This window comes from Spermophilus citellus (assembly GCF_964194105.1).
Source record: "Spermophilus citellus genome assembly, chromosome: 2".
Taxonomy (NCBI): Eukaryota; Metazoa; Chordata; class Mammalia; order Rodentia; family Sciuridae; genus Spermophilus; species Spermophilus citellus.
Window position 1 is genome coordinate 88,308,616 of NC_138183.1, and position 27,371 is coordinate 88,335,986.

General features: G+C 39.7%; 1 protein-coding gene across 1 annotated transcript in view; it reads right to left on the reverse strand.

The window, feature by feature from the left end:
- Positions 1 to 27,371, reverse strand: part of FRMD3 (FERM domain containing 3) — a 251,414-nt gene that overhangs the window by 223,133 nt on the left and 910 nt on the right. The window lies entirely within an intron of this gene.

Here is a 27,371-nt window from a genome sequence, read left to right on the forward strand (position 1 = left end):
CCTTAATTTTTTAGAGAGCATAGCTGCATACTGAAATTTTTATAAATATGAAATGCTCTTTCATGGGAGTATTATAATACATTCAGGTTATAGAGCCTATCTGCCAAGCCAGCATATATAACTTACAATTTCTTACAGATATTAAGCACACATATTTTTTTCAGAAAAAAAAATTATGCAAATGTGTTGAAAATTACATTATTCAAAATAATGCATTTTAAACTGATCACTAATGTTAAAATATCACAGCAAATACCCACCACAAAAACTCATATCTGTTCTTTCTGAGTAATAATGTGATTGCCTGTCCCAAGCAGCAAGGAAACCACATCTCCTGTATGTTCTTGGGAGGAATTTCTTCATATTGTTAGTGAGGTTTCATTTTTCATGTCTGCAGTCAGAGCCGACATCCAGAGATGCATCTGATTAAGTGACTCCATGCACTTGAGTAGGGAGGGGAAAGGAAATGCATTTCTATGTTTAATAATCCTTTTTCTCTATAATGTATTTACCTCCTCTTTCCCACCACAACTCTAAATGAGGCACAATTTAAATCAAGCACCAAAATTTGTTACTTATGGAAGCAATGTCTCTCAAGTGCCTAAATCATTAACTTATTTTATTTACCTATTTATGTACCTTGTTCTGAAAAGTATTTTAAAACCAAAGACATTAACTGTTTCTAGGTAAAGACTTGGGATGGATCAAAAGACTGGGCAATGTCAAACAGGGAGAACCTGACATACTTAAGCATAGGCCACTTGGACTTCAGTTTCAAAAGGAAATTGCATCCTGGGCAATAAATACTTATCAGTCTCCACTCTGCACTGGGTATTGTGCCAGGAGCTGGGGATACAATGATGAATACAACAGAGAAGTTTCCTGGCCTGGGTGGAGCCTACATTCTAAAACTGAATTCCAAACCTGGCATGAATGCACTCACCTATAGTTTTCAGTTCTCAGGAGACTGAGACAGGAGGATCATTTTAGCTCAGGGATTTAAGATCAGCATGGCAAAGTAGCAAGATAAATAAATAAATAAATAAATAAATAAATAAATAAATATGGATGGATTACATTTTCATAGTGAAGGTAATGAGGCAGGCTGCCTAGCAAAGCCAGAGTCTAGTTTGGAAAAAAAGATTTTTCTGAGACTTGATATCTGCCTCTGAATATATGAATATCCATTATGTTATAAAAGAAAAGAGATATGTGTTGCAAATGTCAGAAAGACACTGAGAAGGGCCCAATAGAAGAAAGAGTTTTTTATAAAAAGACCTGTCAAAGAATGCAATAGGTAGATCACAGGAAGTGTTCCAGAAAAGACGGGAAGTACATCCAGGACAAAACCAGGAAGCTGGCTGTGGTGGGCTAACAGATGCACAGGGACAGGAGAGTTTGTCTGCAATTTTATCATTCAGAAGACTTCAAATCAAACCATACAAATGCCTGGAACATATCGGCCCTCATAATTTTTGCCTTAATGAGAACTTTTAATGATCATATAATGATATAATAGAACATCATTTCCTTGGCCCCCTGCCATTCAGTCAGAGAGAAACAGTAAACATTGGTTTCTGAATACAGTGCTGGATGCTGGGGAACCGCATGGCTTCAAAATGTCAACTGTCTCTCTGAAAAGGGACAAACTCTGGTCTTAGAAATAAAGGCACACTGTAGAAATCATCATGAGGGCAAAGTTAGGTCAATATGACCAGTGTTGGCAGCAAAAGCCCACCAGACTAACAGAGTCCTCTCCTAAACCCCAAAACCTATAAATATGTTGAGACAGCACTCCCATGATAGTGTATTTTATATGGTACGGTTACTATACTACATTATATGGCACAATTGACCTGCAAGTTATCCAAAGGCATCAAATGTAATATAGCCCTTAAAAACAGAGAGCTTTCTCCAGCGGTTAGCAAAAGGGAATTCAGAGAGATTCAAAGCATAAGTGATACCTGCCAGCTTGAAGTTGAAAGGGACCACATGACAAGGTGTGCAGTGATCTCCATAATTAAAGTGACTTCTGGCTAACAGCTAGTAAGAATATGGGAACTTTTATTCCATGAACACAAAAAAATGGATTCTACCGCCAATCTCAGTGACCTTGGAAACAAACTCTCCCCTCCTCCACCGAAAAGGCCCAGCCTGGTCATCACCTTAAGTGCAGCCTCTTGATACCTGAGCAGAGGACCTAGCCAAAGTGGCTCAGACTTCCCGTCTACAAGGCTAATAGATAAGTGTGGATTTGAGACACTAATGTATGGCCATTCATTATGCAATAGGCAAAAAAGTACAGAAACGAAGTAGTGATGATGAAGCACTGTAAATCAGACCTAAGGGTCAAGATGGCCAACACTCCAGGGCCAGACCTCCACCAGCTAAGTGGACCAGATGAGACTAATCCAGAAAAAGCAGAGGAGAGCAATGCCCCCATTGGCTTAGTGAAAATCATGGACAGAAAAGGCTCAACTCATTCAAGCAAGAAGGAAAACGAGGAACCATGGCTCACTGAGACCCTGTGTAATAACACTAGCTGGAACTTGTATCTCAGGAGAGGGACTGCCCTGCAACTGGTGATAATCACAGCAGTATGAGCAGGGGAGGAAAGAAAAAGATATTCTCTCAAGATCTTGCTGAAATTTGGGGTATACGTTGGGCACTGATGATACCCACATCTACCCAGCCCCTTTAGGGTTTGTGCTGCCCCATGGTGATGGCCCTTAGAGAGGAAGAGGAGCTGCCCTTGCCGGCTCCCTCTCCAAGGCCAGGCCAATGTTTATGTCCTAAGTTTGAAGTGCACACAAAAGCAGAGCACCATCACTGACTAATGGACATTCTGTTGGCCTTGGGCATCCTAAAACCACTCATCACCCAATGGTACATCTTACACCTCTTAATGGGTCTTCCTACATTTGCTCCTGTCTCCTTAAAGTCTATTCTCAACACATAAAGTGAGTGATCTTCCTGAAACACACATAGCCTGACCATGTCATTCTCTACCAAAACCTTCCAAGGCTTACAAAGTTCTTCAAGTGACCTATAAGACCCTCAGGGCTCTCCTACCACCATCTTTCTGAGCTTCCCTCCTAACCTTCTGCTCCTACTCCAAGTTCCTCAAACACTCAACCTCCCTTCTGCCTCAAGACCTTTACACTTGTTCTCTTTCTGGAATGTTCTTTTTCCCAGACTTCCTTCAAGCCTCTGTTGAAATAGCACCTTATCAGAGAAGGCTTCCCTCTTGATACAGGAAAACCTCTTCACTTCCTCTTCTCTCTCTATTCTCCTTTATCCATTGTGCTAGTCAGCTTTCCTTCACTGTGACAGAATACTTGGAAAAAAAACAACACAGAGGAGGAAATGTGTATTGGGGCTCACAGCTTCAGTCCTCAGTCAGCTGGCTGCATTGTTTCCAGGTAAGTAGCAGTGCAGAACATCATGGAGCTGCTCACCTCACAGCAGTCAGAAAACAGAGAGAGAGAGAGAAGGGGAGAGGCTAGGACAAGATATAATCCCCAGGGCACACCCCCAATGACCCACTCTTTCCAATTATCTCTCATCTCCTGCAATTTCCACCACATCCAAATAGCACATTCAGATATGAATCTATCCACGGATTAATCCACTGGTGAGATCAGAGCCCCATAATCCAATCACTTTCAAAAAGCCCCACCTCTGAACATTGCTGCATTGGGGAATCAAGCCTTCACACATGAACCTTTGGGAGACATCCCAGATCCAGATCCAAACCATAACACCCAATTTTATTTTTCTACTTAGAATTCATCACCACCTATCATAATTTTTTATATTTATGAGTGTTTGCTTATGTCGGCCTCTCTCCACTAGAATATAAGCTCCAATGGGTTTTCTTGTTCACTTCTAGACCCCAAGATCTTTTCACAGAAGATGTATGGTAAATGAATGAATGAGTGACTAGAAATCTTCAGGGAGATGTTGAGAAATCAGATTGGGTCAGTTAGTTTCAAACAATAAGCCATACTAGGTTCAGCATGACCAAAATAGTAGGAGGCCAGAGTTGCTGCAAGAAGCTCAGAGATAAATTTTATTCATTCTTTTCATGTATCTACTCTGTGCCAGGTGTTCTATTAGGTGAACTATCAGGAGTTCTTCCAAGACTGGGGTGTAGCTCAGTGATAGAGTCTTTGTCTGGTATGCATGCATAAAGCCCAGAATTCAATCCCTATTAACACACAAAAAAATAAACAATAAAAATTTAAAAAGAAATTCTTCCACATGAGAGAAGAGCTCTCCTTTTATAATATAATAATGCACCACTGAAGGAGTAGGCTATGATGATTCACATAGAAGCAATGGAATGATCTAAAATATCCATTCCACTGGGAAATCCTGTAAAATATAGCATAAAATCATAAACAGGGGAGAAAGCTCAGAGCTGCCAAGGCTGCCTTCTCTCTTGCTTTTTCCAACCTACTAATTTTCTTACTTGTTTATCTTCTTTGAGCTCCTCAACTTAGAGTGAGTCCACAAGAAGGAACTTCCCCTTCCAGTCAAATCATAAAGTGCTGAAAAAGGACACTGAAGACTGCATGCGCCCCAGTTGGTGACTCAGGAGTGCTCTAAGGTTAGCCAAGTGCTGAGGCCACCAGATCAGCAGCTGGGGCCCTTCTGTCTACTAAGGGGAGGACTTACAGATGGACGGGGGCAAGGGTACTAGCTGAGCAGAGGGGCAATAGGTCAGGTGGCTGAGGGAGCCAGAGAGGCAGGAGTGCCACCAAGGTCCTCCTAACAAAGTGATCAGATTTCTACCTCATGACTCTACAGCTGCCAAGCACACCTGGTCTCCCTTTCAGCACATGAACTGTGTTTTCAAAAAGGTGAGCTTCCAAATCATCAAAAAGTCATCTCATCCGTTCCTGGTGCTGTCTGAGCCCTTCATGAAGAATGTTTACAAACACTATCCTCCTTTCTATATAGAAATTCCATCGAGAGCTAGCTAAATGTTTAAATTCCTTCTTATGATGTAAGAAGAAAGTGTTGCAACCTAAAAGTGTGGTTCTCCTGCATCATGGTTATATAGATTTAGAGACTGAAGATTCTCCATCATCCCACAGATGAAGGCTACAGAAGACCTCATGAGAGCCACAAGGACCTCCACCTAGAAACCTCTTTTTGGAGCAGACAGACATCTGCTATAGGAATGCAAAGGGGAAGATGGAGTCCACCAACAACAACTTGGGCAAACTACTCCAACTGGTAGTGAATGCCCACTGCACAGCTCAGCCTATGGACAGCTGAGTGCTGGTCAGATATGAACTCTTGAGAGGCAGCAAGAAGAACCCTTATTCCCAGACAAGTCAGTGAATGATCCAGGGTGACTGTATTCTCAAACACCAAAAGTCTCAAAACCCCAAAGTCCAAAAGCTTCTAACCATGGTAGACATTGCATGGAAGAGTTTACTATTTGTTTTAGTTTGGATATGAGGTGTCCTCCAAAAGCTCCTGTGTTAACGCAGAAGATGAAATGATTAAAATATGAGAGCCATAACCTAATCAGTCCACCCTGATTTGAATGGAGCAGTAACTACAGGAAAGTGGGGCGTGGCTGGTGAAGGTAGGTCACTCGAGGGCTCACCCTTGAGGATTACAACTTGACCCCCGGACTTCTCTTTCTTGCTCTCTGCTCCCAGGCTCCCATGAACTGAGTGGTTTCCTCTGTTATGCCTTCTGGCCATGATGCTCCATCTCACTTCTGACCCAGAGCATAGAACTGACTGACCACATGAACCTCTGAAACAGAGATCCTAAACAAACTTTTCTTCCTCTAAGTTAGTCTTGTCAGGTATTTTCATCACAGCAACAAAAAATATAACTAACACACTAGTTACCAAAAACAAAAAGCTATAGCAAGCAAAGCAACTGGCAATGACCAGAACTAGAAATGACTAAAGTTCCATTGACAGTTTTTTAAAAAAATGAATAATAATATATATATATTCATGAAATTGACTCTCATGAAACAGTGAGAATTTTTTAAATGGCAGCTACAAGCGCCAAAATGGATGAATCTCAGTAACATAATGTTGAGCATAAGAAGCTAAAACAGAAGTCAAAAGAGTGTATTCCTCCTGATGCCTTTTATGTAAAAATTTTGTTGTCCAAAATACATTGGGGCAGCTAACCTATAGCATTAGAAGGCAGGACAGTGGTCACCCTCAGGGAGCAGTGATGCTAGAATGCTCATGGGGACTTCTGGGGTGCCAGGCATGTTGTGCCCCCAGGGTGCTCACTTTATAAAAGTATATTTTGCTGCACACTTATGAATATATGCCTTTATGTATGCTTACTATACTTTAATTCTTTATAAATCAGTTCACAGATTGTTCTTCTATTTTTAACAAACACATTGAGTTTACTTTCACTAGTTTACAAATCCCCATAGGATTGACCCCAGCATATTTCTGACCTCATCTCCCACTACTCTTCTGCTTGGTCACTTGACTCCTCATGTTCTTCGCTCATGCTGGTCACCAATCCCCTCAGGGCCTTTACACTGGCTACTCCTTCTGCTTAGAATGATCTCCCCTTAGACCACAGGACCTGAATTCTTCCACTTTCACATTTTTATTCTAATGTGGGGATTGACAAACTACAGCCCCTGCACAAGCCCAGAATATCCTCTATTTCTGCAAATAAAGTTTTATAGACACACAGATACACTCATTCCTTTAATGTCTACAGCTGCCTCTGAGGTTTTTTATTTGTTTATCTGTTTGTGGTACTAGGGATGGACCCAAAGCTTTGCACATGTTTGGCAAGTGCTCTCCCACTCACCTACACACCTCAACAGCTGCTTTTGAACTATAAGAGTTGAGCAATGGGCCAGCCAAGTTTAAAGCGTGTACTACCTGGCCTTTTACAGAAAAAGGTTGCCATCCCTGCTCTAGGGTCACCTTCCCAGGGAGTTCTTTCACGATCACCTCATTTAAAGCTGGAATCAATCCCATGCCCTTCCTCCTCTACCTCTCCACCTGATCCCCTCTCCTACTTTTTATCCAAATCACCTGCCAGCAACTGGCATACTCTATATTTTATTTATTTTTTATTTTTTGTCTCCCCTCAGCAGAACATAAGCTCCATGAGGCCAGGGATTTCTGTGTGTTTCATTCTCTAATTATAGCCCCAGAACCTCAAGCAATCCCTAACTCGGGGCAGATATGTGATATATATGTACTGAATCAAAGATAGCACCAGATTTAAAACAATGTTCCAGGTAATGCACTGACCAGGTTTACAATCTTGAGCTCATTTACCTTCTTTGCTTCATTTAAGAGATTATTTTTCCAGTATGGGCTAGATCTAAGTTAAAATGAGATCCTTGGCAGGCTCGATTTCTCTTAAACGTTCAGCAGATTAGAGTCAGCAGCTATAGCCATGGACAAGAAGATTCATTGCGAGCTGATGACTCTTAAGCGCAAGAATGGGAGGAAAGAGAAGGGGTGCTGTCATTAAGCTTATCTACTTTAAGCCAAAATAATTCTCAAAGCTGAATAACTGTTGTCAAAAAACAACCACTCCTCAGGAGCAGCTCATGGTCATGTGGTCTTCATACTGGGAAAAGCAGGGAGAAGAGGACACAGAAATCATTGGAGTTTCTTGGCACACTTCCAGAGTTATTTTCCAATCCCTCAGTAAATTTTCATTTTTCCTATCACAGCAAAACAGTCCAAGGATGAAATCTCTCAGTATTGCTTCTTACCACTATATGTGAATCCATCTCAAAACAAAGAGTTTAATTAACACACATATTTCCAGGATCTGGGCTCTGCCTATCTGTTCATTCTTTGAGGACGTAAAGAAACTGGAAAACACACTCATTCTCCATGTTGTAGGCTTGGGATACAGTGTCTTCATAAAAACACTATGACCTAAGAAACATTCACAACCTAGGTTGTGAATAACAGGATGACATCTGTTACTGACTTTTAAAAGCAAATTTCTTTAAATCTTCATATTTCTTATGGATCTTATGATAAGTAAAGATGGTAGCAGGTGGCTACCACATGAAGTCCTGGGCAGTGGTTCAGTCATGGTCCCCCAGCCCTACAGATGGAAAGGTGCAAGCATGAAAGATGCCCCATAGACATGAGGCTGCCTGTGGAAACGAGGCCTCCAGAGATAGCCTCATTCTCTTCTCCTGTTCAAACATTAACCCTCAAAAACACCATTCGGCCACTAAGGGGAAAACAACTAAAGTCAAGATGGAAGTGAAAGCCATCAGGGAAATGCAAATCCAAACTGCAGTGTCAATCCACCTCCCCGTCCAAACCCACTAGGATGGCTACAATCGAAAGGGCAGACAATAACAAGAGTCACTGATAGGGATATGGAGACATCTCAATGCCCACACGTATCCCACGGGAATGGTGCAGTCACTTTGGGAAACGGTCTGGAATTTCCTCAAAAAGTTAAACACAGAACTACCACAGGACCCAGCAATTCTACTCCTAGGTAAATGAAAACCTATGTCCACACAAAAACTTTTACACAGAGTAGCATTATTCTTATTAGTGAAAAAGGGAAACACTTTGACTATCCATCAACCAAAGAATTGATAAACAGCAGTATGGCCATACGATGGAATATTATTAGACAACAAAAAGAAATGAAGTACAGATAATTGCTGCCAGGGAAAAATTTGAAAACATTATGCTAAATGGAAGAAACCAGTCACAAATACCAATTGCTACATGATTCCATTTACATGAAATGTCCAGAAAAGGCAAATCTATTGGGACATAAAGTACAATAGTGGTTGCCTAGGGATGGAGGAAATTCAGGAGTTGGAGGGAGTGACAACAGGTATGGTCTCCTTTTGGGGGTGATGAAGTGCTCTAAAATCGACTATGGTGGCTGATGCACAAATCTGTGAATACACTAAAAACCATGAAATTGTACATTTTAAAAGGTGAAATGTGGGGTATGTATATTATATCCCAATAGAAACTGTCTTTAAAAGATGTAATACGATCACACTCAGATCCTGGACAGCACTAACCCTCATTAGGAAGATGCACTTGGCCTCTCAAAAGTTTTTGCCCTGGGCTGGGCTAACTCACCAAGCTATGCTAAGTGTTGGGCCCAGATTCTATCACATTTTCCTCTTTTCCTGCTTAGTGACTTGCTTGGAGATGACCAATAAACAGAATCTGAGGCATTTACAGAATATAACATGCTGTGTAAATTCACACTTGGAGGCTTAACTGATACCCCCATAGCTGAGGAGGAGCAAAAGCACCAAGGCTCAGGGAGGACTCACAGAAGCAGGGGTTTGCTGAGACTATGGTGCCCATTAGGCCTCATTTTTCTCCACTTCAGCTCTCCTGGTAGGAAAATGGATCAAAGTAAGTGCTCTCTGGGCACCCAGAATGGTGAAAATGGCTCCCAGGTATTTTGCAAAATATGATCTCATAAAAATAAAAATACTCACAAGCACCAAGGAGCCATTTGGAAAGCCAGGAAAGAGCACCAAAAAGGCAAAACATGTGGCTGATTTCAGGGTTGTTTTTCTCCCCTGCTCCTTAACAAAAAATAAAAATAATAATAATTATAACCAAACAGCTGCTGATCCTCTTGGCTTTAATTTCAGCAGTTTTCAGTTAGAATTCAGTGCAAAGAAGCATTTCTGCCTCAGCACCTAAATTATTCACAACTGCTCAAAATATCCACCAGGAACTTGGGTCAGGGATAATCCTACTCCACAGCACTGTGTTAATGGGGCCATGTGGGTGTCTCCATCTAAATCCCCCCAGGAGCAGATGCCTTGCCTGCTCCCAACTGCCCAACACTCACCTGCTTCCTTTGTAGGGCTCCTCTCTGAAGTTACTGCTCAAAGCTGATATCTCTAGGGATTGTACCTTGATTTGTTAAATGTTAAAGTCTCAGACAGACCCAAGTTAAAAGCTCAGTCAGCCACTAACTAGCCACGTAACTCCACACAGGAATCTTCAACATTTCTGTGGTTCATTTTCTTCACCTACAAAGTAAGGATGTTAATTTCCACTTCCAAGGACTGCTTTTGAGGATTCAATGAGATGAAAGGTATTTAGCACAGGAACTGACACATACTAAGCACACAACAATGGTATTTATCACTATTATGGGGATAGTTACTACTAGGTAAAGCATAGGAATTTATTTATTCTTTCAGCTAACCAATATTTTTACTGAGCTCAATGTTCCAGGCACTGGGGACGTTCCAGACACTAGGATACAGCAGCATCCCTGTCCTCAGAGAGTGGCCAGTATACGGGGAAGAGAGACTACACACAAGCCCACAAAGAAATGAGCAACTTAATAGCATCCATAAATGCTCTGAAAAATTATCAAGAAAGAATGTGATGGGAGTGGCTGGGACAGTCACTTTCAAGGAAAGATTCACACAGCGTTTGTGGTGGACATTAAAATTCTGCTTACTGAATGATCAACTCATTCATTACAAACCTTCTCAAAGCCCTCCTGCAAAAATGGCCAAGGGCCTGCTGTGGCCATATATAAACCCAATGTGTGGCCATACCACCAGAGCAGATCTCCATGTCTCCCTTTCTACTCTCTTCCTCGTGGAGGCCAGGCCTCCTTTCCTCTTGCCCCTCTCTTTGGGAGTCATCTGAGAAAGTCACTATTCCTTGGGAGGAATCTCATACATCAGATGTCTTTCAGCATCTCTGACTGTTCTTCACACTTCACTGAGAACAGAATTTTAAACAGGACCCTTGGGAGGAAAGGTCCTCTTTGAAGACATCCCAAGTCTGCAAGACAGAGGCAGGCAGAGAAAGGAAAGGGCCTGGGAGTTTCTTCATTTATTCCAGTCATGCTGCAAAGGAGAGAAATAAAATGACAGGATAGAGGAAGCAGTAAAGACATTCCCCAAAGCTAGGATGTGATTATTAACCATCCAACACAAATAGAGCTCACCAAAGAGAATGTAGGAGCTCAGGAAAAGGAAAACATGTGGGTGCCAACATTTCTGGAGTGCCTGATTTTTTAAAGCCAATACATTTTACCTCTTACTCTACAAGTGTTTTTGGAGCTAGCCTACAAAACATTTCTCCAGGTCATTTTGGCCTATACAAACTACACCTCAATGGAGCTATTATTACTCCACAATAAACAGTGGTCAAGATTGTTTTCTGAAAGAAAAAAGAATATTTTGGGAAACTTTACCTCCAAAACATCATAGAGGCCTCTATACCTAGGTACAGATGTATGAGGATGACTTATTTTTCGTTGGGTAATCTTTTGTATTATTCCATTCTTTTTACTAAGTGTTTTTATAATTATTTTTAAAAAAGAAAAGATATTACCTCCAGAATAAATGACAGAGAGAAAAACTGATTTGAGAGATGATGTCTATCTATCAAGAATTATAAGTTTAGGAGTGATTTTCCTCTCTCTAAATCATTATGCTACTTATTTTCAGATCCAAAGTGAACACATAGCAGCCTTGACTACTTTCACGTGGACACATCTTATCAGGAAGTAGAAAGGACTGTGAAAACAGGAGCCAGATACTGGCATCCCAGAGCTGTCACTTGCCAGGTTAGGTGGATCCCCTCCCTTCTCTGGATTTCAAGTGCTCTGTGAGAAAGATGTGGTTGTTCAATAAATCACCTAAAATCCTCCCCAACTTTCTAAGTCTTCTCTGAGAATAAAGGCACTTTTATGTACTTCAAAATCTCTTATGGTTTTACAACTCCAAAAGTAACACATTCACCAAAGGTTCAAATGACAAATGACACTGTTAAAAGGCTGACATTTGGTGCCCAATATGGTAGCCACCAGCATATGGAGTTACTTAAATTTTAATGAATTAAAATTAAATAACATTAAAAACTCAGTTCCTGAGTCACACTAGTATAGTGCTCAACTGCCACATGAGGCCAGTGTCTACCAAACTAGATGGTACAGGTATTGAACATTTTATGGTCACAAAAGTTCTATTGGAAAAACTGATCTAACATGCATAAAGAGCCCTTTTTTACTCCTCACTCCTCTGTTTGACACACTTCCTGGAGTCTTTACAATTATTTATATTAGGCCCTCTCTGACTATGCTCAAGATCACCCTAATAGGTTAATGGGGTGAGTTGTCATGATAAGGTCTTCCAATTTCCCAATCTGTAATTAAGAAAGATTTGCTTCCATGAGTGCACTGAAGGCCACAGGTCATGGGATCATCACCACTTCCAAAAGCACATAGAAGTTTAAAACCTTTGCTGAGATCTCACTAACTCCAGTGTCCCTTCGGTGGTGCTTTTACAAAAAGCACTAAGGCATTCAAAGCCTGAGATGGAACACTTAACAAATCTTACCTGTAGCTCTAGAAGTGTGAGTCAAGCTCCTGCAAAACAATTTGTCAGATCATTTTGACCCACACAAACCATGCCTCAATGAGGTTTTCTTAATCATTCCCTAATAAACAGTGGTCAATATTATTCTCTAAACTCCAGCTGTCCATTTCACTACCTGCCTAAGCAGGTAATTACCAACACCCTACTGCATGGGACTCTGCCAATTCATAAAATTATAGTGCATTCCTCTCAGTTCCCCTCAAATGCCATGTCTTTACCATGCTTAACCTTCTAGTAGAATGTCCTTCCCTCCCTAACTGCACCCCTTCTTAACATATTCTTCAATTTACTGGCCAATTTATTTTTTTTAAATTCATCTCAGATGTTATTTCCTCCAGAAAGTCATCCTGGCCATTCCCAAGCTACATTAGGGGCCCCCACTCACTGCTCCAGTATTTCAGTATTTCTACACTGTAGATACTTTAAGAGTGAAATCTGGCAGAGATGGGATATGTGTGACTTGTCTTGAAATAACACTTTGGAGCAAGGTAAAATTTTCTCTGAGATATTTGCAAGAAAAAAAAAAGAGCAAAGTTCTTAAAGATGCTCTCACTCATATTTTAAATGTGAGAAAATGTCAGTGATCCATTTCAAGGAATTCCCTTTTAAGAAGTGATAACTTTGGAGGAAAGTGACTAGAGATTAAAGGAGGGATATGCCTTTCCCCATGCTACATTTGACTTCACTATCGGCCCCCTCAGTGAGTTCCAATAGCATTCTGGTGTTCTTCTTTCACAATCGTACCACTTCAAATCTATTTACATGTCTCTACCAGACTAGTATTCTACTAGTATTCTCTATAAGCTAGCAAGGATTATATTCTTATTTATCTTCTTGTACCTCTCGTACCCAGAACAGTCCCCAACAGAGGCCTTTTCAACTCCTGGCAACCACTGTTCAACACTTATTTCCTGGAGTCTCTACAATCATTTACATCAGGCCTTCTCTGGCTATGCTTAGAATCATCCTTACAGGCTAATGGCTTTCCACGGTTAAGCCTCCCAATTTCCTGATCTGTAATTAAAAAAGACTTGCTTCATTGGTGCAGTCACTGAAAGTCACAGGTCACAGGACTATCATCAGTCTCAATAGCATATAGAAATTTAAAAACTTAATTAAGAACTCACAAACCTCAATGTCCCTTAGAGATAATGTTTGTTTATGGGATGGATGGAAAATGGATGGATGATGGATGGATGGATGGATGGGTGGATGGATGGATGAGCGGGCAGGTGGGTGAATGGATGAATTAGTAGGTGAGTAGACAGATGGGTGGAGAAGTGAATGAGTGAAAAGTGAATGGATGGATGGATGGTAAAAAAACACTCTTTTAGAGTTCAATTCTGCCTTCAGTCTGGAATCTTCTAAAGGGTAAAGACCCTAAATCTCAAAATCAATTCCTCTTTCCCTCTCTCTCTCCCCACTCCCGAACCCACCACCCCAATTTCCAGTAACTCCAAGAAAGTGTTTTATATATGGTTCTGAGCATAGCCAGAGAGGGCCTGATGTAAAATTTAACAACTGCTCAATACCACAAGGAAGAGAAAGGCTGGCTGGCATTTCCTACTCAGTGAACGTACTAAAGAAAGCCTGGAGAAAGGAAGAAAGAAATCTTTAACAATATATATTGGCTAATAGCATTAAAAGCCTCCCTTTCTCTAATGGAAGTACAATTTGGAGATAAACCTGAACCACCTTCCTTTCTGTGGCCTATGATTAGAATCTGCTTTGTTCTTCTAATTTGCTATTCTCAAATTACCACACTGCTGCTGGCGCTGCAAACCCAGGCTTCATGGCTGCCCTTGAGTTTCTGCATTACTCTTCCTTTCTCCCCACCTCCCCTCCCCCGCCCGGCCCCGTTTTAATCAGCACTGAACCAAAAAAGGGCCAACTATGCCTGGTGGAGAACCTATGTCTCCAAACCTGAAAGTTAAAGGTGTCATTCAGGGTGCCCCCCACCCCAGGTGTCAGGATGACCCTCAGCAGATATACATTTCCCTTGAGATTTGGGAACACAGGAGGTGAAGTTATTCTTGACAAGGCTCCAGGTGGTATGAAAGAACCTGAAATGTTTCTTCAACCCCTGACTCCAGAGATTTCATTACTCTTCTGCGTAAGCCTTCAAAACAAAGAGAGTCTAATAAGGCTTTAGCTAGAGCCAATAAATATTTTGTTCTCATGTTTTTCTAGAGGCCCTTGAAATATCATGGTCTGAGATTGCTAAGAGCTCAACTTGCAATCTTCACACTACAGGAGAAATTTCCTTAGAGGGTAAATAGGGAATGCTATTGACATTATCCTTAATTTATTTCTCTTTGCAGTATCTTGGGAGTTAATTCTAAATTTTGAACTATAAGCAATATTTATACCATGCCAAATGATCAAAGGAAACTAATTATCTAGTTAGGTTAGATGACAAACTATTCATATGTTTGTGTGGTTGTGTGTGTGTGTGTGTGGTTTTGTGTATGTGTGTGCGTGTGTGTGTGGTGTGGTAGGTTGACTACAATTTTCATTTTTCATTACTAAAGAAAGCAGATAAGGAAAGAATTTAAACTGTGTCCTTGGATGACCGTCCTAAAACATCAATTTGCTTTCTTTACCCAGAAATGTGAACAATGTATGGTTTCCCTCTTGTGCTATTAAAAAAAGTTGTTAGCAAGAAAGAATTACATTACTTTGACTATGGAGGAAGATTCAAAAACAAAATAATGGTAGTATTCAGTATAGTTGGAGCAAACCTAAAACTCAAGACATAATACCCTATCCTAACCTGCCAAGTAGGAGATCTCATACCTTTCTGTATTTTGATTTAGCCAACTAGCTAATACACATTATTACTGTACTACTTGAGGATATAAAGATGAATAGAAGTAAAGACAAAGATTGATACGAAACAAAGAACCAATAAATACCCAACATCACCATAACATTGTAATATGCCTATATAAGACACAAATCACAATGACTAGCATGATTTTCAAAGCAATGGGCAATAATATGTGCATATAACAGCCAAAAATAAAAACATTAGTTAGAATACATCAAGGAAGAATTATTAGACAACTTGTTAATTAGGATTTTCCCCCCTCTTCTATTAATAAAGCTAATTAGTTACTGTTTTTTTTAAAGACTGCTTAATTTTATTACAACATCCATGAGTAAATGATATTGTGTTTGAATTTTCTGTTTGAATATGAAGATCCAGGTTCTGTCAATCTTGACTTCCTGGGACCTTACAACAACAAATTATACTTCTGAGGTAAAACAAACCAAATCCTGATGTGTTAATATGTTAATTGCTTTCTCCTGCTACAGAATACTCATATTTCATACCTTCCCAAAATCATAGATACATTTAGATAAACTATATTGTACATCTAAGATTCAGGTCATTATATTACTAATAATAGATTATTTCTGTGAGCAATTTTACAGAACTTGAATTATTTTAATTAATTTTTTAATAAACCCCCTGGAAACCAAGTAGAAAACAACATTTGCCATAGGAGATAACTGAGACATAAATAAATATTAAGTAAGTAATAAATTATTGCAGTATAATTTGCAAAGCTATTTTTCATAGTTTTGTTGACAGAATTTTAAAATGTATTGTCTACTTAATGTTCATGACACTGTCTCAGGAAGCAACTTGCCTATAGTGGAAATCCTATGCTTTGAGACTCAGAATTTGAAATCTGAGAGAGATTTTTTTCATTTGCTAGTTCAAGATAGGACATGAGGATTAAGGACAGAAAAACACATTTTACTGAAAACTATGGTTTGGCTCCCCTATTTGCAGAAGAAAATGGGGACCATCTCTTGATCTTATTCAGATCTGAGCTGACTAATGAAGAGAAAGCAATCAAGTGCTCTTAGAAAGAATTCCATAGTTCATAATCCATTGATTTAATCTACCATAATGCTCCAAGAAAAAATGTAGACAAAACAGGAAGACCAGTCATGGTGGTTTCATCATTAGTGATTTCTGCCGACACTTTAAAGAGACCCTAAGAACTCCCTGACCTGTGCCTCCAGATCTTTGTGTCCAGCAACTTTTATTCCTTAGACCCAACTGTATACTGGTAATTCTCCATTCACATATCCCACAGCCACTTCAAAGTCAACATATCAAAGTGGACCTCATAATCCTCTCTTCTAACCTGCTTCTATGTTAGTCTTATGTCCTCAGGGCCAGCTTCATGGGATGTGACATGTACCTTTCCCCAGGGACCCATACTTAGAAGGGCCATTACTTGGCTTAATGGTTTCCTGTTACCATCTTAAAATATTTAATAATTTTTGAACAAGAAACCCTACATTTTCATTTCGTACTGGCCCATAAAAATGATGTGACTGATCTTAACTCTCCTGGAACAGCATCAACATTACCCCTGTCATTGAAACCCACCATCTGGTATTCATCCTAGCTGCTCCCCTTCTCCATTCCCACATCCAGTCATACTGGTTTATACCCAGGGTAAGCAAGATATAAAAGGACAAGTGGAAGTCAAAATTCATCTATCTCAGAAATACTGATGGCCCAGACTGATACAGATGCTTCCTCTTGATTTTCCACCTGCATACACCTGTCTACACCTGTCATTTTGTACTTGAATTACTATCTTGTCTATCTTTCCCCAAATGACTGTGAGCCTCTCAATGTCTGATTTTATTTTCTTTTGTGTCTTTAGTTGCTAGTTCCATGCTGGCATATAGAAGATATTTAACAAATGTTTATTTAATGAGATTGATGTGGTTTCAAAAACCTTTAATTCACTTTTGAAAAACATAGTGGTTTAATATATACAAATGCCCTTCCTTTTAGAATAAACATCTTTTTTCTTTTCTAAAGTGACCCTCTCCTTTCCATCCCATTTTCAGGGAAAGCCACCAGTACAAACAGCTCCAAAGATCATGTTACAACAAGAACTCATTTTATATTGTCTTCCTGGGTTGCTGTCCCTCAGGGTCACATCTGAAAGTAAAAACAGCTGGGTCCCATATGCCTCTGGGGACCACCAGTCACTCCTGGCTTATACATAATATTTATGCCAAGATATTTTCAGAGTTCCTTGGCAATGCCACCAAGAGTCCAGGATACAGGAGAGCAAGAGTAGAAAGTGTAGCCCAGAGGAACAGGAAAGCTGTCACTAACTCAAGGCCCCTGTTGGCTCTCACCAACATTCAATACTCATCAGATTTGCCATCACAGGAAATCCTGTTTGAAAAGCCATCTCTTGATTTGACTTGGGCAGTCTATCATAAGGAATCATTCCATCCTCAGCAACTAATCAGCACTTTGGTCCAAATCAACATGGATTTCTTTATGCATTCATTCAACCACTCTCTGAACATCTAACTCAGAGAAGTGTGCCAGGTGAGGCACCATAGAGAGAAATAAAATGGAACAGTCCCCACACTCAAGGAAACAGTTTTATCATGAGACTGATAATTCCATCAATGTCCTACTGTTCCAAGTGTGGTCCACAGACCAGAGGCTCAAGCATTACTTGGAAGCATGTTAGAAATGACTTTCCAAGAAACCATGCATCAGATTCTACATTTGAACCAGAGTACAGAAGATTCTCAGAAACATCAGAGACTGAGAAGCATTTACACACCCCCTCTCGGGGCTCAACACTGAATCTCGTTAGCCTGAATCAAGTTCAAATCAAACCCCAGCTGCAAAATCTATCCTGGTGGCTCCTGAACATAATCCTGTTGTTTTTGCCCATCTCAAATTCCACATCTGGTTCTCTACTACTTCATGGGAGGAGAAATTTGAAATTCTTCATCACACAAAGTGGCACTAAAAAAATCCTGTTATCTACCCAATGTCTATCACTTTTGCCTTATAAATCTCATATTAGATTCTCCACAAGATAAATTCTTATATTTTCATTCCTGCAATATTTTTAAGTTTTCCCTAATATGTCTAGTCAGAAAAAGAAGTAACAATTTAGGAACTCAAGTCACTGAAGAATCTGATTCAAGCAGTTTACATTTTAAACACAAGCATAGTTGCTACACATTTTCCATAATCAAAAGAAGGGTCTCAAAATAAAATGTGGCTTCATCTAATTATTAGGGCTGAAAAAAAGTCAAAATGCAGCTGGAGAGCATCTTGGGAAATATTTTACACAAAGGATTCTGGTCTTATTCTTCAATTCCTAACATTGCAATACGCATACATGCACACATATGCACACACAAATACATGTGAACACTCACACAAGCAACACATGCACCCACAGAGGTATAGGATTACTACAGAGAATTCCAAATATACATGTATACATACCCAATGTACATATTTCAGAAACCTCTAATTTGTGACCAATGAGGGCCCAAAATGAACAGGAATTCTATTTTGTTTTATTTAGGACTTTTTTTTTTTCAGGAAGCTCAGGAAATCACCAGTCACCTATAGCAGCAATTGTTAAACTCCTTTACACAATTGAAGATCTATAAATTTTTTGTGTATATGTCAATATTTCCTAAGACTTTTTAAAATATTCAATTTTGTAATTTAAAAATAACAGTAATCTACATATCAACATAAATAGCATAAGTTATAAGACACAAAACAAATTAAAAAATAATTTAGTGAGAAAAATAGCATTGTTCTACATTTCTGCAAACATCTTAAGGTCTAACTCAACAGAGAGTTGGATTCTCATCATGCTTCTCCCGTCACTCTGCTGGGATATCACACCTCATGAAGCCTCAAAACATGTACACTTGGACAACAGGTACACTGTACACAGGTGAGAGAATGGAAATGGGGAAAGACAATCATCTTAAGAGTGACAAGACAATTCAATAGGGAAAGAATCATTTTTTTCAACAAATAATGCTAGCACAACTTGATAGCCACATAAAAAGAATAAAGTTGAGCCCCTATATTATACAATATGCAAAAATTAACTCGAAATGGATCAAAGATAAGGAGTGACAGTTAACATGTACAGGTTTATTCTGGGGTGATGAAAATGTCTGGAATTAGATGGTAATGATGGTTGTATAACCTTGTGAATATAACAAAATCCACTGAATTGTACACATTCAAATGGTAAGTTTTAAACTACGTGTCAAATCAAAAATGGGTCAAAGTCCTAAATGTAAGAGAGAAAACCATGAAACTGAAGGAAACATACATAAATATTCATGATCTTGGCTTAGACAATAGTTTCATAGCTATGTCATCAAAATCATAAGAAATAAAAGTACATATGTGTTATATATACATATGTATGTGTGTATATATATATATATATATATATATATATATATATATGATTTCATCAAACTCAAAAACTTTTTTGTATCACCAAAAAGGAAGCACACAGCCCAAATAAGGGAAAGAAAATTTGCAAATCAATGAATAGAGAAAGGGATTTATATCCAGAATACATAAAGAACTCAATAATAAAGAATAACCCAATTTAAAAATGAGCAGAGGATCTGAATACACAGTTGTTCAAAGATATATACATGGCTAATAATCATATGAAAAGCTACTCAATATCATTAGCCATCAGGAAAATGCAAATGGCATCAGAGAAATCAAAATCACAATGAGATACCACTCAGAAACCACTTGGATGGTTATAATCCAACAGACAGATAATAACAAATGCTGGAAAGAATATGCAAAAATTTAAACTCTCACACACTGCTGGTGGAAATGTAAAGTGGTTCAGCTTCTTTGGAAAGCAGTTCAGTAGTTATTCAAACATTAAACATAGAGTTACTACATGCCCCAATAATTCCACTTCTAGGTTCATACCCAGGAGAAATGAAACATGTCTACAGGAATATTCATAACAACATTATTCATGATAGCCAGAAAGTGGAGACAACCCAAATGTTCATCACTGATGAATGAATAAACAAATTATGATATATCCACACTATGAACTAATACTGGACAAGAAAAAAGAACAAAATACTGATCCAGGCTACAACATATATGAACCTGGAAAACATTGTACTGCAAAAATCCAGACACAAAAGACCACATATTGCATGGTTCCATTTTTATCAAATGTCCTGAATAGACAAATATGTAGAGGCAAGAAATAGATTAGTGGTTGCCTAGGGCAGGGAGGTTTAAAGGGAAATTGAGAATGTCTGATAAAGGGCATGAGTTTTGCATGTTCTAAAATTGATTGTGGTGATGTTTGTACAACTTAGTTAATATATTAAATTGCACACTTTAAGTGGGTTATTAAATGGAAATGTGAATTATATCTCAATAAAACTTATTGGGAAAAGGCATACAATACCTTAGTAACATTTGAAAATAGTCTGAACCTCATATACCCCCACAGAAAGATCTCAGGGCCTTCCAGAGGTCTCCAAGCCACACTTTGACAACTAACCAAACAAACTATCTAGAGGAGGTATTATGGGTTATCTTCCTAGGAGGCATTTCCCCCTTTCTCCAAAGGCGGTCCTGCCTTTTAGGTATTCATTCTCCCTGATGCAGAACAACACCTGGAGGGAAAGGTGATCCCACCCTGAATCCCAGGGTTATCTGAGGCCACTTTAAACTAAGAACACATTCCTTTCCCCTGGTCACAGTCACTGGTTCAGGCGAGGGCATATGACCTGAGAAGTCTGATCATATTGACTACAGGATTTCTGCCTGGAGTAGTGAGTTGGACATGGCTTCTCTCTTCTCCTGAAAGTGGATGTTCTATGAAAATATGAGAACTGGCACTACTATAACCATTTCAATATCAGCCCAAGAATGAAGCCATTGCAAAAGGTAGAAATAGGCAAGGGAGCCCCAGGGAAACCGTCTCAATCCTTGAATTAAGTCCTTAAATCAGGACTCCTGAATATATGAGGCAGTAAATGTCGTTAATATTATGTCAGTTCAAATTAGAATTTGTTGCCTGTAGTTAAAGCATCTGGCTGATATGCCATCCAAATGATGTGGAGGTAGCAATATCACATTCTCCCTGTAGTCAATGCACTCTGCCTTTACCTTGAGGGTATCAAGGGATTGAGATCCTAGCAGATCTTTGGAATAGTACTGCATTTTTCAGTATATACTTAATATAAAGAAATGCCGTATGTTATCTAGGCCTAAAACCGTTGGTGCTGGACCACAGTATTCAAAAAACTATCTCTCCTTTCTGTTCCTTTTCTGTCTGGTTCTCAGTAGATTCTGCATGGAATTCTAGATAAGCGTGGTAGAGAAAAGTGTTGGGTTATCCTTACTAGCAGAAACGATGTGGTCGTCAACTGAACCTAACTTGGATTTCACCAGCAGGATGATCATGGGCCTTGGTTTGAAGCAAGTCACTGGGCCTCCTATTATCCATCTATAAAATGAGCATAATAATTCCTCACTTATTCTCCACTGTATTGTTGAAAAATGTATGTACCAACATGTTGTAAATGTTAAAACATTGACCAAATGCAGAGTACTATTGTAATCAGTTTGGTTGGGGGGCGGAGGGTAAGGGTAGTTTCTCGTCTGTTGGAATGGTAATTGGATGAGCACATGCCAACATATAATTTGGTGGGCCAATTGCATTACTCTGGGCTTAGGTGAGACAGAACATCATGGTAAAGGGCATAGCAGAGTGCAGCTGTTCTGTTCATGGTGGCAGGGTGGTGGTGGGGGTGCTTTGTGCAAGATGAACCCTTCCAGGGCACACTCCCAGTGATTCACCTTCCCGAGTCGTGTCCCACCTGCCTATAGTCCACTCAAACTAGGTGGATTGATGAGGTTACAGCTCTCATGACCTAATCATTTCACCTCAGAATATTCCTGCATTAAACAGGAGCTTTCTGAACACCTAATGTCCAAATCATAACATGTATCTTTACATAGTTAAGATAGCACTCACAATTTTTTCAGCTTTTACTAAAAAAAAAAAAAAAAAAGTACTAAGCGAAATACTGGACACATATTCTTCCATTCAATCCCTTCATAAATCCATGAGATCTGTGCCATTGTCATTATCACTCTATAAATGAGGAAACTGAGGCCCAAACAGTTAAAGTGACTTACCCAGAGTCACCTGGATACACAACAGCACAGCCACAGCTCAAAGCCAAGCAAGCAGTGCTCTAGAACGTAAGCCCTCCACCACCCTGCCACCCTGCCACCTCAACAAGCATAAAGCTTGCTCTCTGTAGAGAGCTGCACCTGCTCTAGACAAGCCACCTTTCAGTGGCCCAGAACATACAGCGTCAGTAAGGACTGAGCTGATGTTTAACAGCACAAACCCACAAAGGATTATCTAATGATTTTTATTGTTCAGGAACTGGATCATACAAATATTTTCTAAAATAAGCCAGAGCTGAGAAAAAATTTTATTAAACTCTCCTGAAAGATTTCTTGAAATAATAATTACAATCCAATTTCACGGGTTCTGAAAGACACCAAAACTTGATCAGCCAACAGCTAGCTGTTCCTCCCCAACACACACACACTCCTCTGTTCCTTCCATAATGGCAAAGCTCATCTCCCATTATAAAGATGGACATATTCCTAGATGCTTTTGTAGCTAGGGCATGAGAATGTGATCCAGTCCTGGCCAGCGGAATCTGAAGGGAAGACTGAAGGGTTCTCTAGGAGAGATGTGCCTCTGTGATAAAAAGAAACACATGAGGGAGTGCCTCCTCCGGGTGTTGGGTGGGGTAGTGTCCAACATCCAGTATTGCAGCCACCTTATAATCAGGGAGGCTATAATGACATAGCAGTCATGCTGAAGATGGCAAAGTAGAAAGATGGAAAGCACCTGGGCCTATGCAGCTTGGAGAACAGCCCTGAAGCTGTCTCATCTCTGGACTTCTTGCTAAGTAAGATAATAAGTATCCTTAATATTTAAGCCACTTTAACTTAGCTACTCTCTTACTTGCAACTAAAAGCATCCTAACTCTCAAGTCCCAAGAAGCATTGCCACGGAGAAGAAAGAGTTCTGGATTTTGCATCAAATGACCTGGGTTTCTGCCTGTAATAGTGAGTTGGACATGGCTCACTATTAATTGGCCCAGGTGACCCAAATTGCTTAATCACTCTGAATCTCATTTTCCATATCTGCAAGATGGAGATAACATGCAATAACACAGTAACATCAATAAAATGAAGATAATGTGGGATAATTATGAAAATCACCTGAGATAACATGAATGTAACCACTCGGTTGATAGCCCTGTTTTGCTCAAATGCAATTTTCCTATGTAATAATTAAACCAGAGACTTTTAAAACTGTTGTCCTTCTTCTAACCCAACTCCTTTAATTTACAAATAAGAAATGACTCACTCAATGTCACACAACTGGTTGCTAACATAATTAAATCACACATTTGATTCCAAGCCAATGCTATCATGCTATCCTTGTGTTGAAAGCTAAATTAAATATTGTGTAGGTTAGCTCTCATTCATTTAATGAACACATAAAATACTACAGACACTACTCCAGGTATTAGGGACTCCATGGTGAACAACATCAACAACAAAAATGTCCCTACCCTTGTGAATTTAATAGACTAGAAAGGAAATTATTCAATCTGTACCTTTATTTACTGAGTTCTTATTATGTGAAAAGCACTATGCTGGGACTGCTGTTCAAATACAAACACAGATTCCCACCAATTCAAAACATGTCAGCCATGTTTACCAGGTTTTGCTAAAGATGAATAATGTAAAAAAGTCTAAATTTTACTCAATTGATATTAGTATTAAAAAAGGCAAGTTTATTAGAGTTGTGAATATCTGTGCCGGTTTCTGAAAAATGGATAAAGGATGGCTAGGACTCTGCTGTAATTAAAGCAGCAAGACTGAATGAAAAAAGGGGGGTAAGGCTAATCCACATCCTCCTACAATATCTGAACTTCAAGGTTTGGCTCAAATGGAAAAAGCCAATAGGGAGCATTCAGCAACTCCTTCCCTTCCTTGAGCCTCTGTCCAGTGCTCCCTTTTACTCCACGTTTATTTGGAATTCCTTTTCCATTCTACTTAAACATTTACATGTAAATGAGATGATGGGACAGCATCCTATACCAGTGATGAGACAAAGATAGTGACTTCCAAATTTCCTACTGGAACTAACCACCAGGGTGCTGAGACTAAGCTGTTAGTTTGTGTATTTGAAAGTTTTCTTTGCAAATACAATCAAATTATATCATTTGGGAAAGAAATATTTAAAAGCTGTTGTTTTGCAACATCTTTTCATTTAAAAAAAAAAACAGTAAATGCAAGTATCCTGGGGTAGAGGGAAGTAGTAAGTAGAATACTCGCCTTCTCCCTTTTGTGGAAAGTACACTGAGAGGACAAAACCTTTTATATCACACCCTGTAATCAAAGCACAGCCAGGCAAGTCCCCCTTAGCTTCTAGCTTCATCTTTTAATGCACAGGGATAATTTGAGGTGCCACAATCTGAAATATAAAAATATAGTGTGGCATAGATTTCTTGAAGGCAAACACCAAATCTCCTGAGAGCAGAAATGACCCCCAGTGGCCTTTGGATTGTGGTGTTCAATCAGCTCTGGGCTACCAGCTTTCCTATCAGACTCTGGGTACGTTAAATTTGCAAACTGGCAGGGAGGATCACTTAGACCTCACTGATCATGAGTCTCGACTGGCCTTCAGTCACTGGTGCAAACCCCACACCTTGGGTTTATCGACTTCAGTGTCTGGAAGTGTCACTGAAAGTTGGGCAATTTAACTATGGGGTAATATGTCAAAAATATACATGAGCTTTGGATCCAAACAATTTTTGGGTTTGAATGCCAGAAACTCAGCCTCTTTTTAGAGATGTAGACTTGGACAAGTCACTTAAAATCTCAGTGTCTCTGTTTTTTTATCCATAAGATGGAAACCATACCTATCTAAAGGTTGTTGTAAAGACTAGATCTAATAAGTGCAAAGGGCTGTCACGTGGAAGATACTCAAAACTGGTACCTAGAGTTTTTACGTGGCCCCAAACAACAATCTGAAAGATTTCTACCATGTCCTGAATTCATCTCCAGAGCAGCCACCTTCCAGCACCTTGCCAAGGGAACCTATTTGAGTAGATGTCTTTCTTTCAACCTGGGGTACTCACTTATAAGGAAGGCAGACTGATCCTTGGAAGGATCTTTCCAAGGATTCCTGACCTGAGTTTCTCTACTTGTTCTGGGTTCCACAGATAGCACCTGAACCTTGGAGAGAACAGGGGTCAGATAGGCACCAGGTGTGAGAGCTCCTAACTCAGGCAGACAGGTGTGGGCTACGGTGGGAGGGTGTGCCTCTCTGTGATAGTCCATACAGTCCTTTAACTTTTTGATTCCCTGGAAGGGAGAGGGAAGGAAGGGAAAGGAGGGAAGAAGGAAGAAAAGAATGGAGGGAAGAAACACAAGTGGATTTTCCCAAAATAAGTGCTGATGCCTCTAAGTATTTTTGTTCTCTAAACAAACAGGGATAAACCTAGATGATACCGGGAGTAAAATTTTAATTCTTGTTTGGAATACTCTAAGAAGTATTATGTCCAAAATCATCAAAATAAAAAGGTTTAATTTGTTTGATTGGTTAAATAATGACACCATCTGGGGACAGGAGAGGCAGAAAAAAATGTTTCATGATTTTTTTTTAATCAATGTCAAAATCAACCTTTTGGAATACAAAATTTAACCTGTTTGGCATCAGTTGGGCTATAAAAATTAAAACTTTCCAAATTGTTATTAGGTTAAGAAACTTGATTGTTTCCTAGAACAATAGAAAACAAATGCTTGTCCTTTGGGGGCTACTTATCTATTCTAAGGAAGAGTTGGTCTTAAAGGAGAGAAAGAAAAAACAAATGTCAACTCCATCTTAGTCAGAGAAAGTAGAGGGCTGAGAGACTGGGAAAGACCGCAACAGCCTCACAGTCTACTGTTGGCCCCTTTATTATCTGCACATTCATTATGACTTAAGTCACCCATACATCCACTTTAGCACTTCAAGCAAACCATGCAAACCTCTCTCTGGATCACAAGACAGTACATGCCAAACATTTCTGCACAACCATGGTGGCAGCAGAAAAACTGCCTAGCCTGCTAATCCTTTTATTATTAAGTTTAGCAGTGGTGCTTAGCTCAGAATGAAATTTCAAGATTCTTCAGAAAATTCAACCAGAGCCTACTTTCCTGTGAGATCATATGGCATCACATCTCTGCCTTGAAACCTGTCTAGCTATCAGCTTACAGATGAATTGCACTGTCCTGGTGCCATAAACTATACACACACACACACACACACACACACACACACACACACATAAAGGTTTAATTCGTTTTGATTGGTTAAATAATGACACCATCTGGGGACATTAGATTTTTTTTTTTTTTTCTAATAGGTAGGGAAAGACCTTTCATTCATATATGGTTAACACAGTCTAGAGAGGATTCCTGCCACTGGGAGACGCTGCCCCATTTACCTCTCACAGGCATGGTCCTGGAACCTCAAGACTCAAGACTGGTAGGTGAGAAGAGGAAATCCCAGAAATAATTAAAAATTTTTGAAGTCAGAAGCTAATAGTACGGAGCCCCTGATACGACCCTTCCAGATTGTGTGCTCCTAGTGGGGCATCTTGGGATCAGGGAAAGAGGCACAGACTTGCCTATATGTACACGCATCGCAAATGCACACACACGCGTGTTCATGCACACACACACTCGCAGTTCACACTAGATCTGCAAGCCCAAAGGCACTTACTACTCAAGGAAAGGGATGCCAGCAAAGATGCATTTGCCAAAGCAACGCGCATTCTCTACATTGGGCAATAGTGAATGTCCGTCAAGATTCCAAAGGACTCTTTTTCCCAGGACCCAGTTCTCTGCAGGATTCCCCATTGCTGGCATCACAAATCCTTATCCTTTCTCCGAAAAGCTCGGACTTCACATGTTCCTTTCGAGGTAGCTCCTGTTCAACCCTGTGCGCATCGCATTTCTCAAAGCTGGAGCCCAAGGCTACCCAATCTTTCTCAC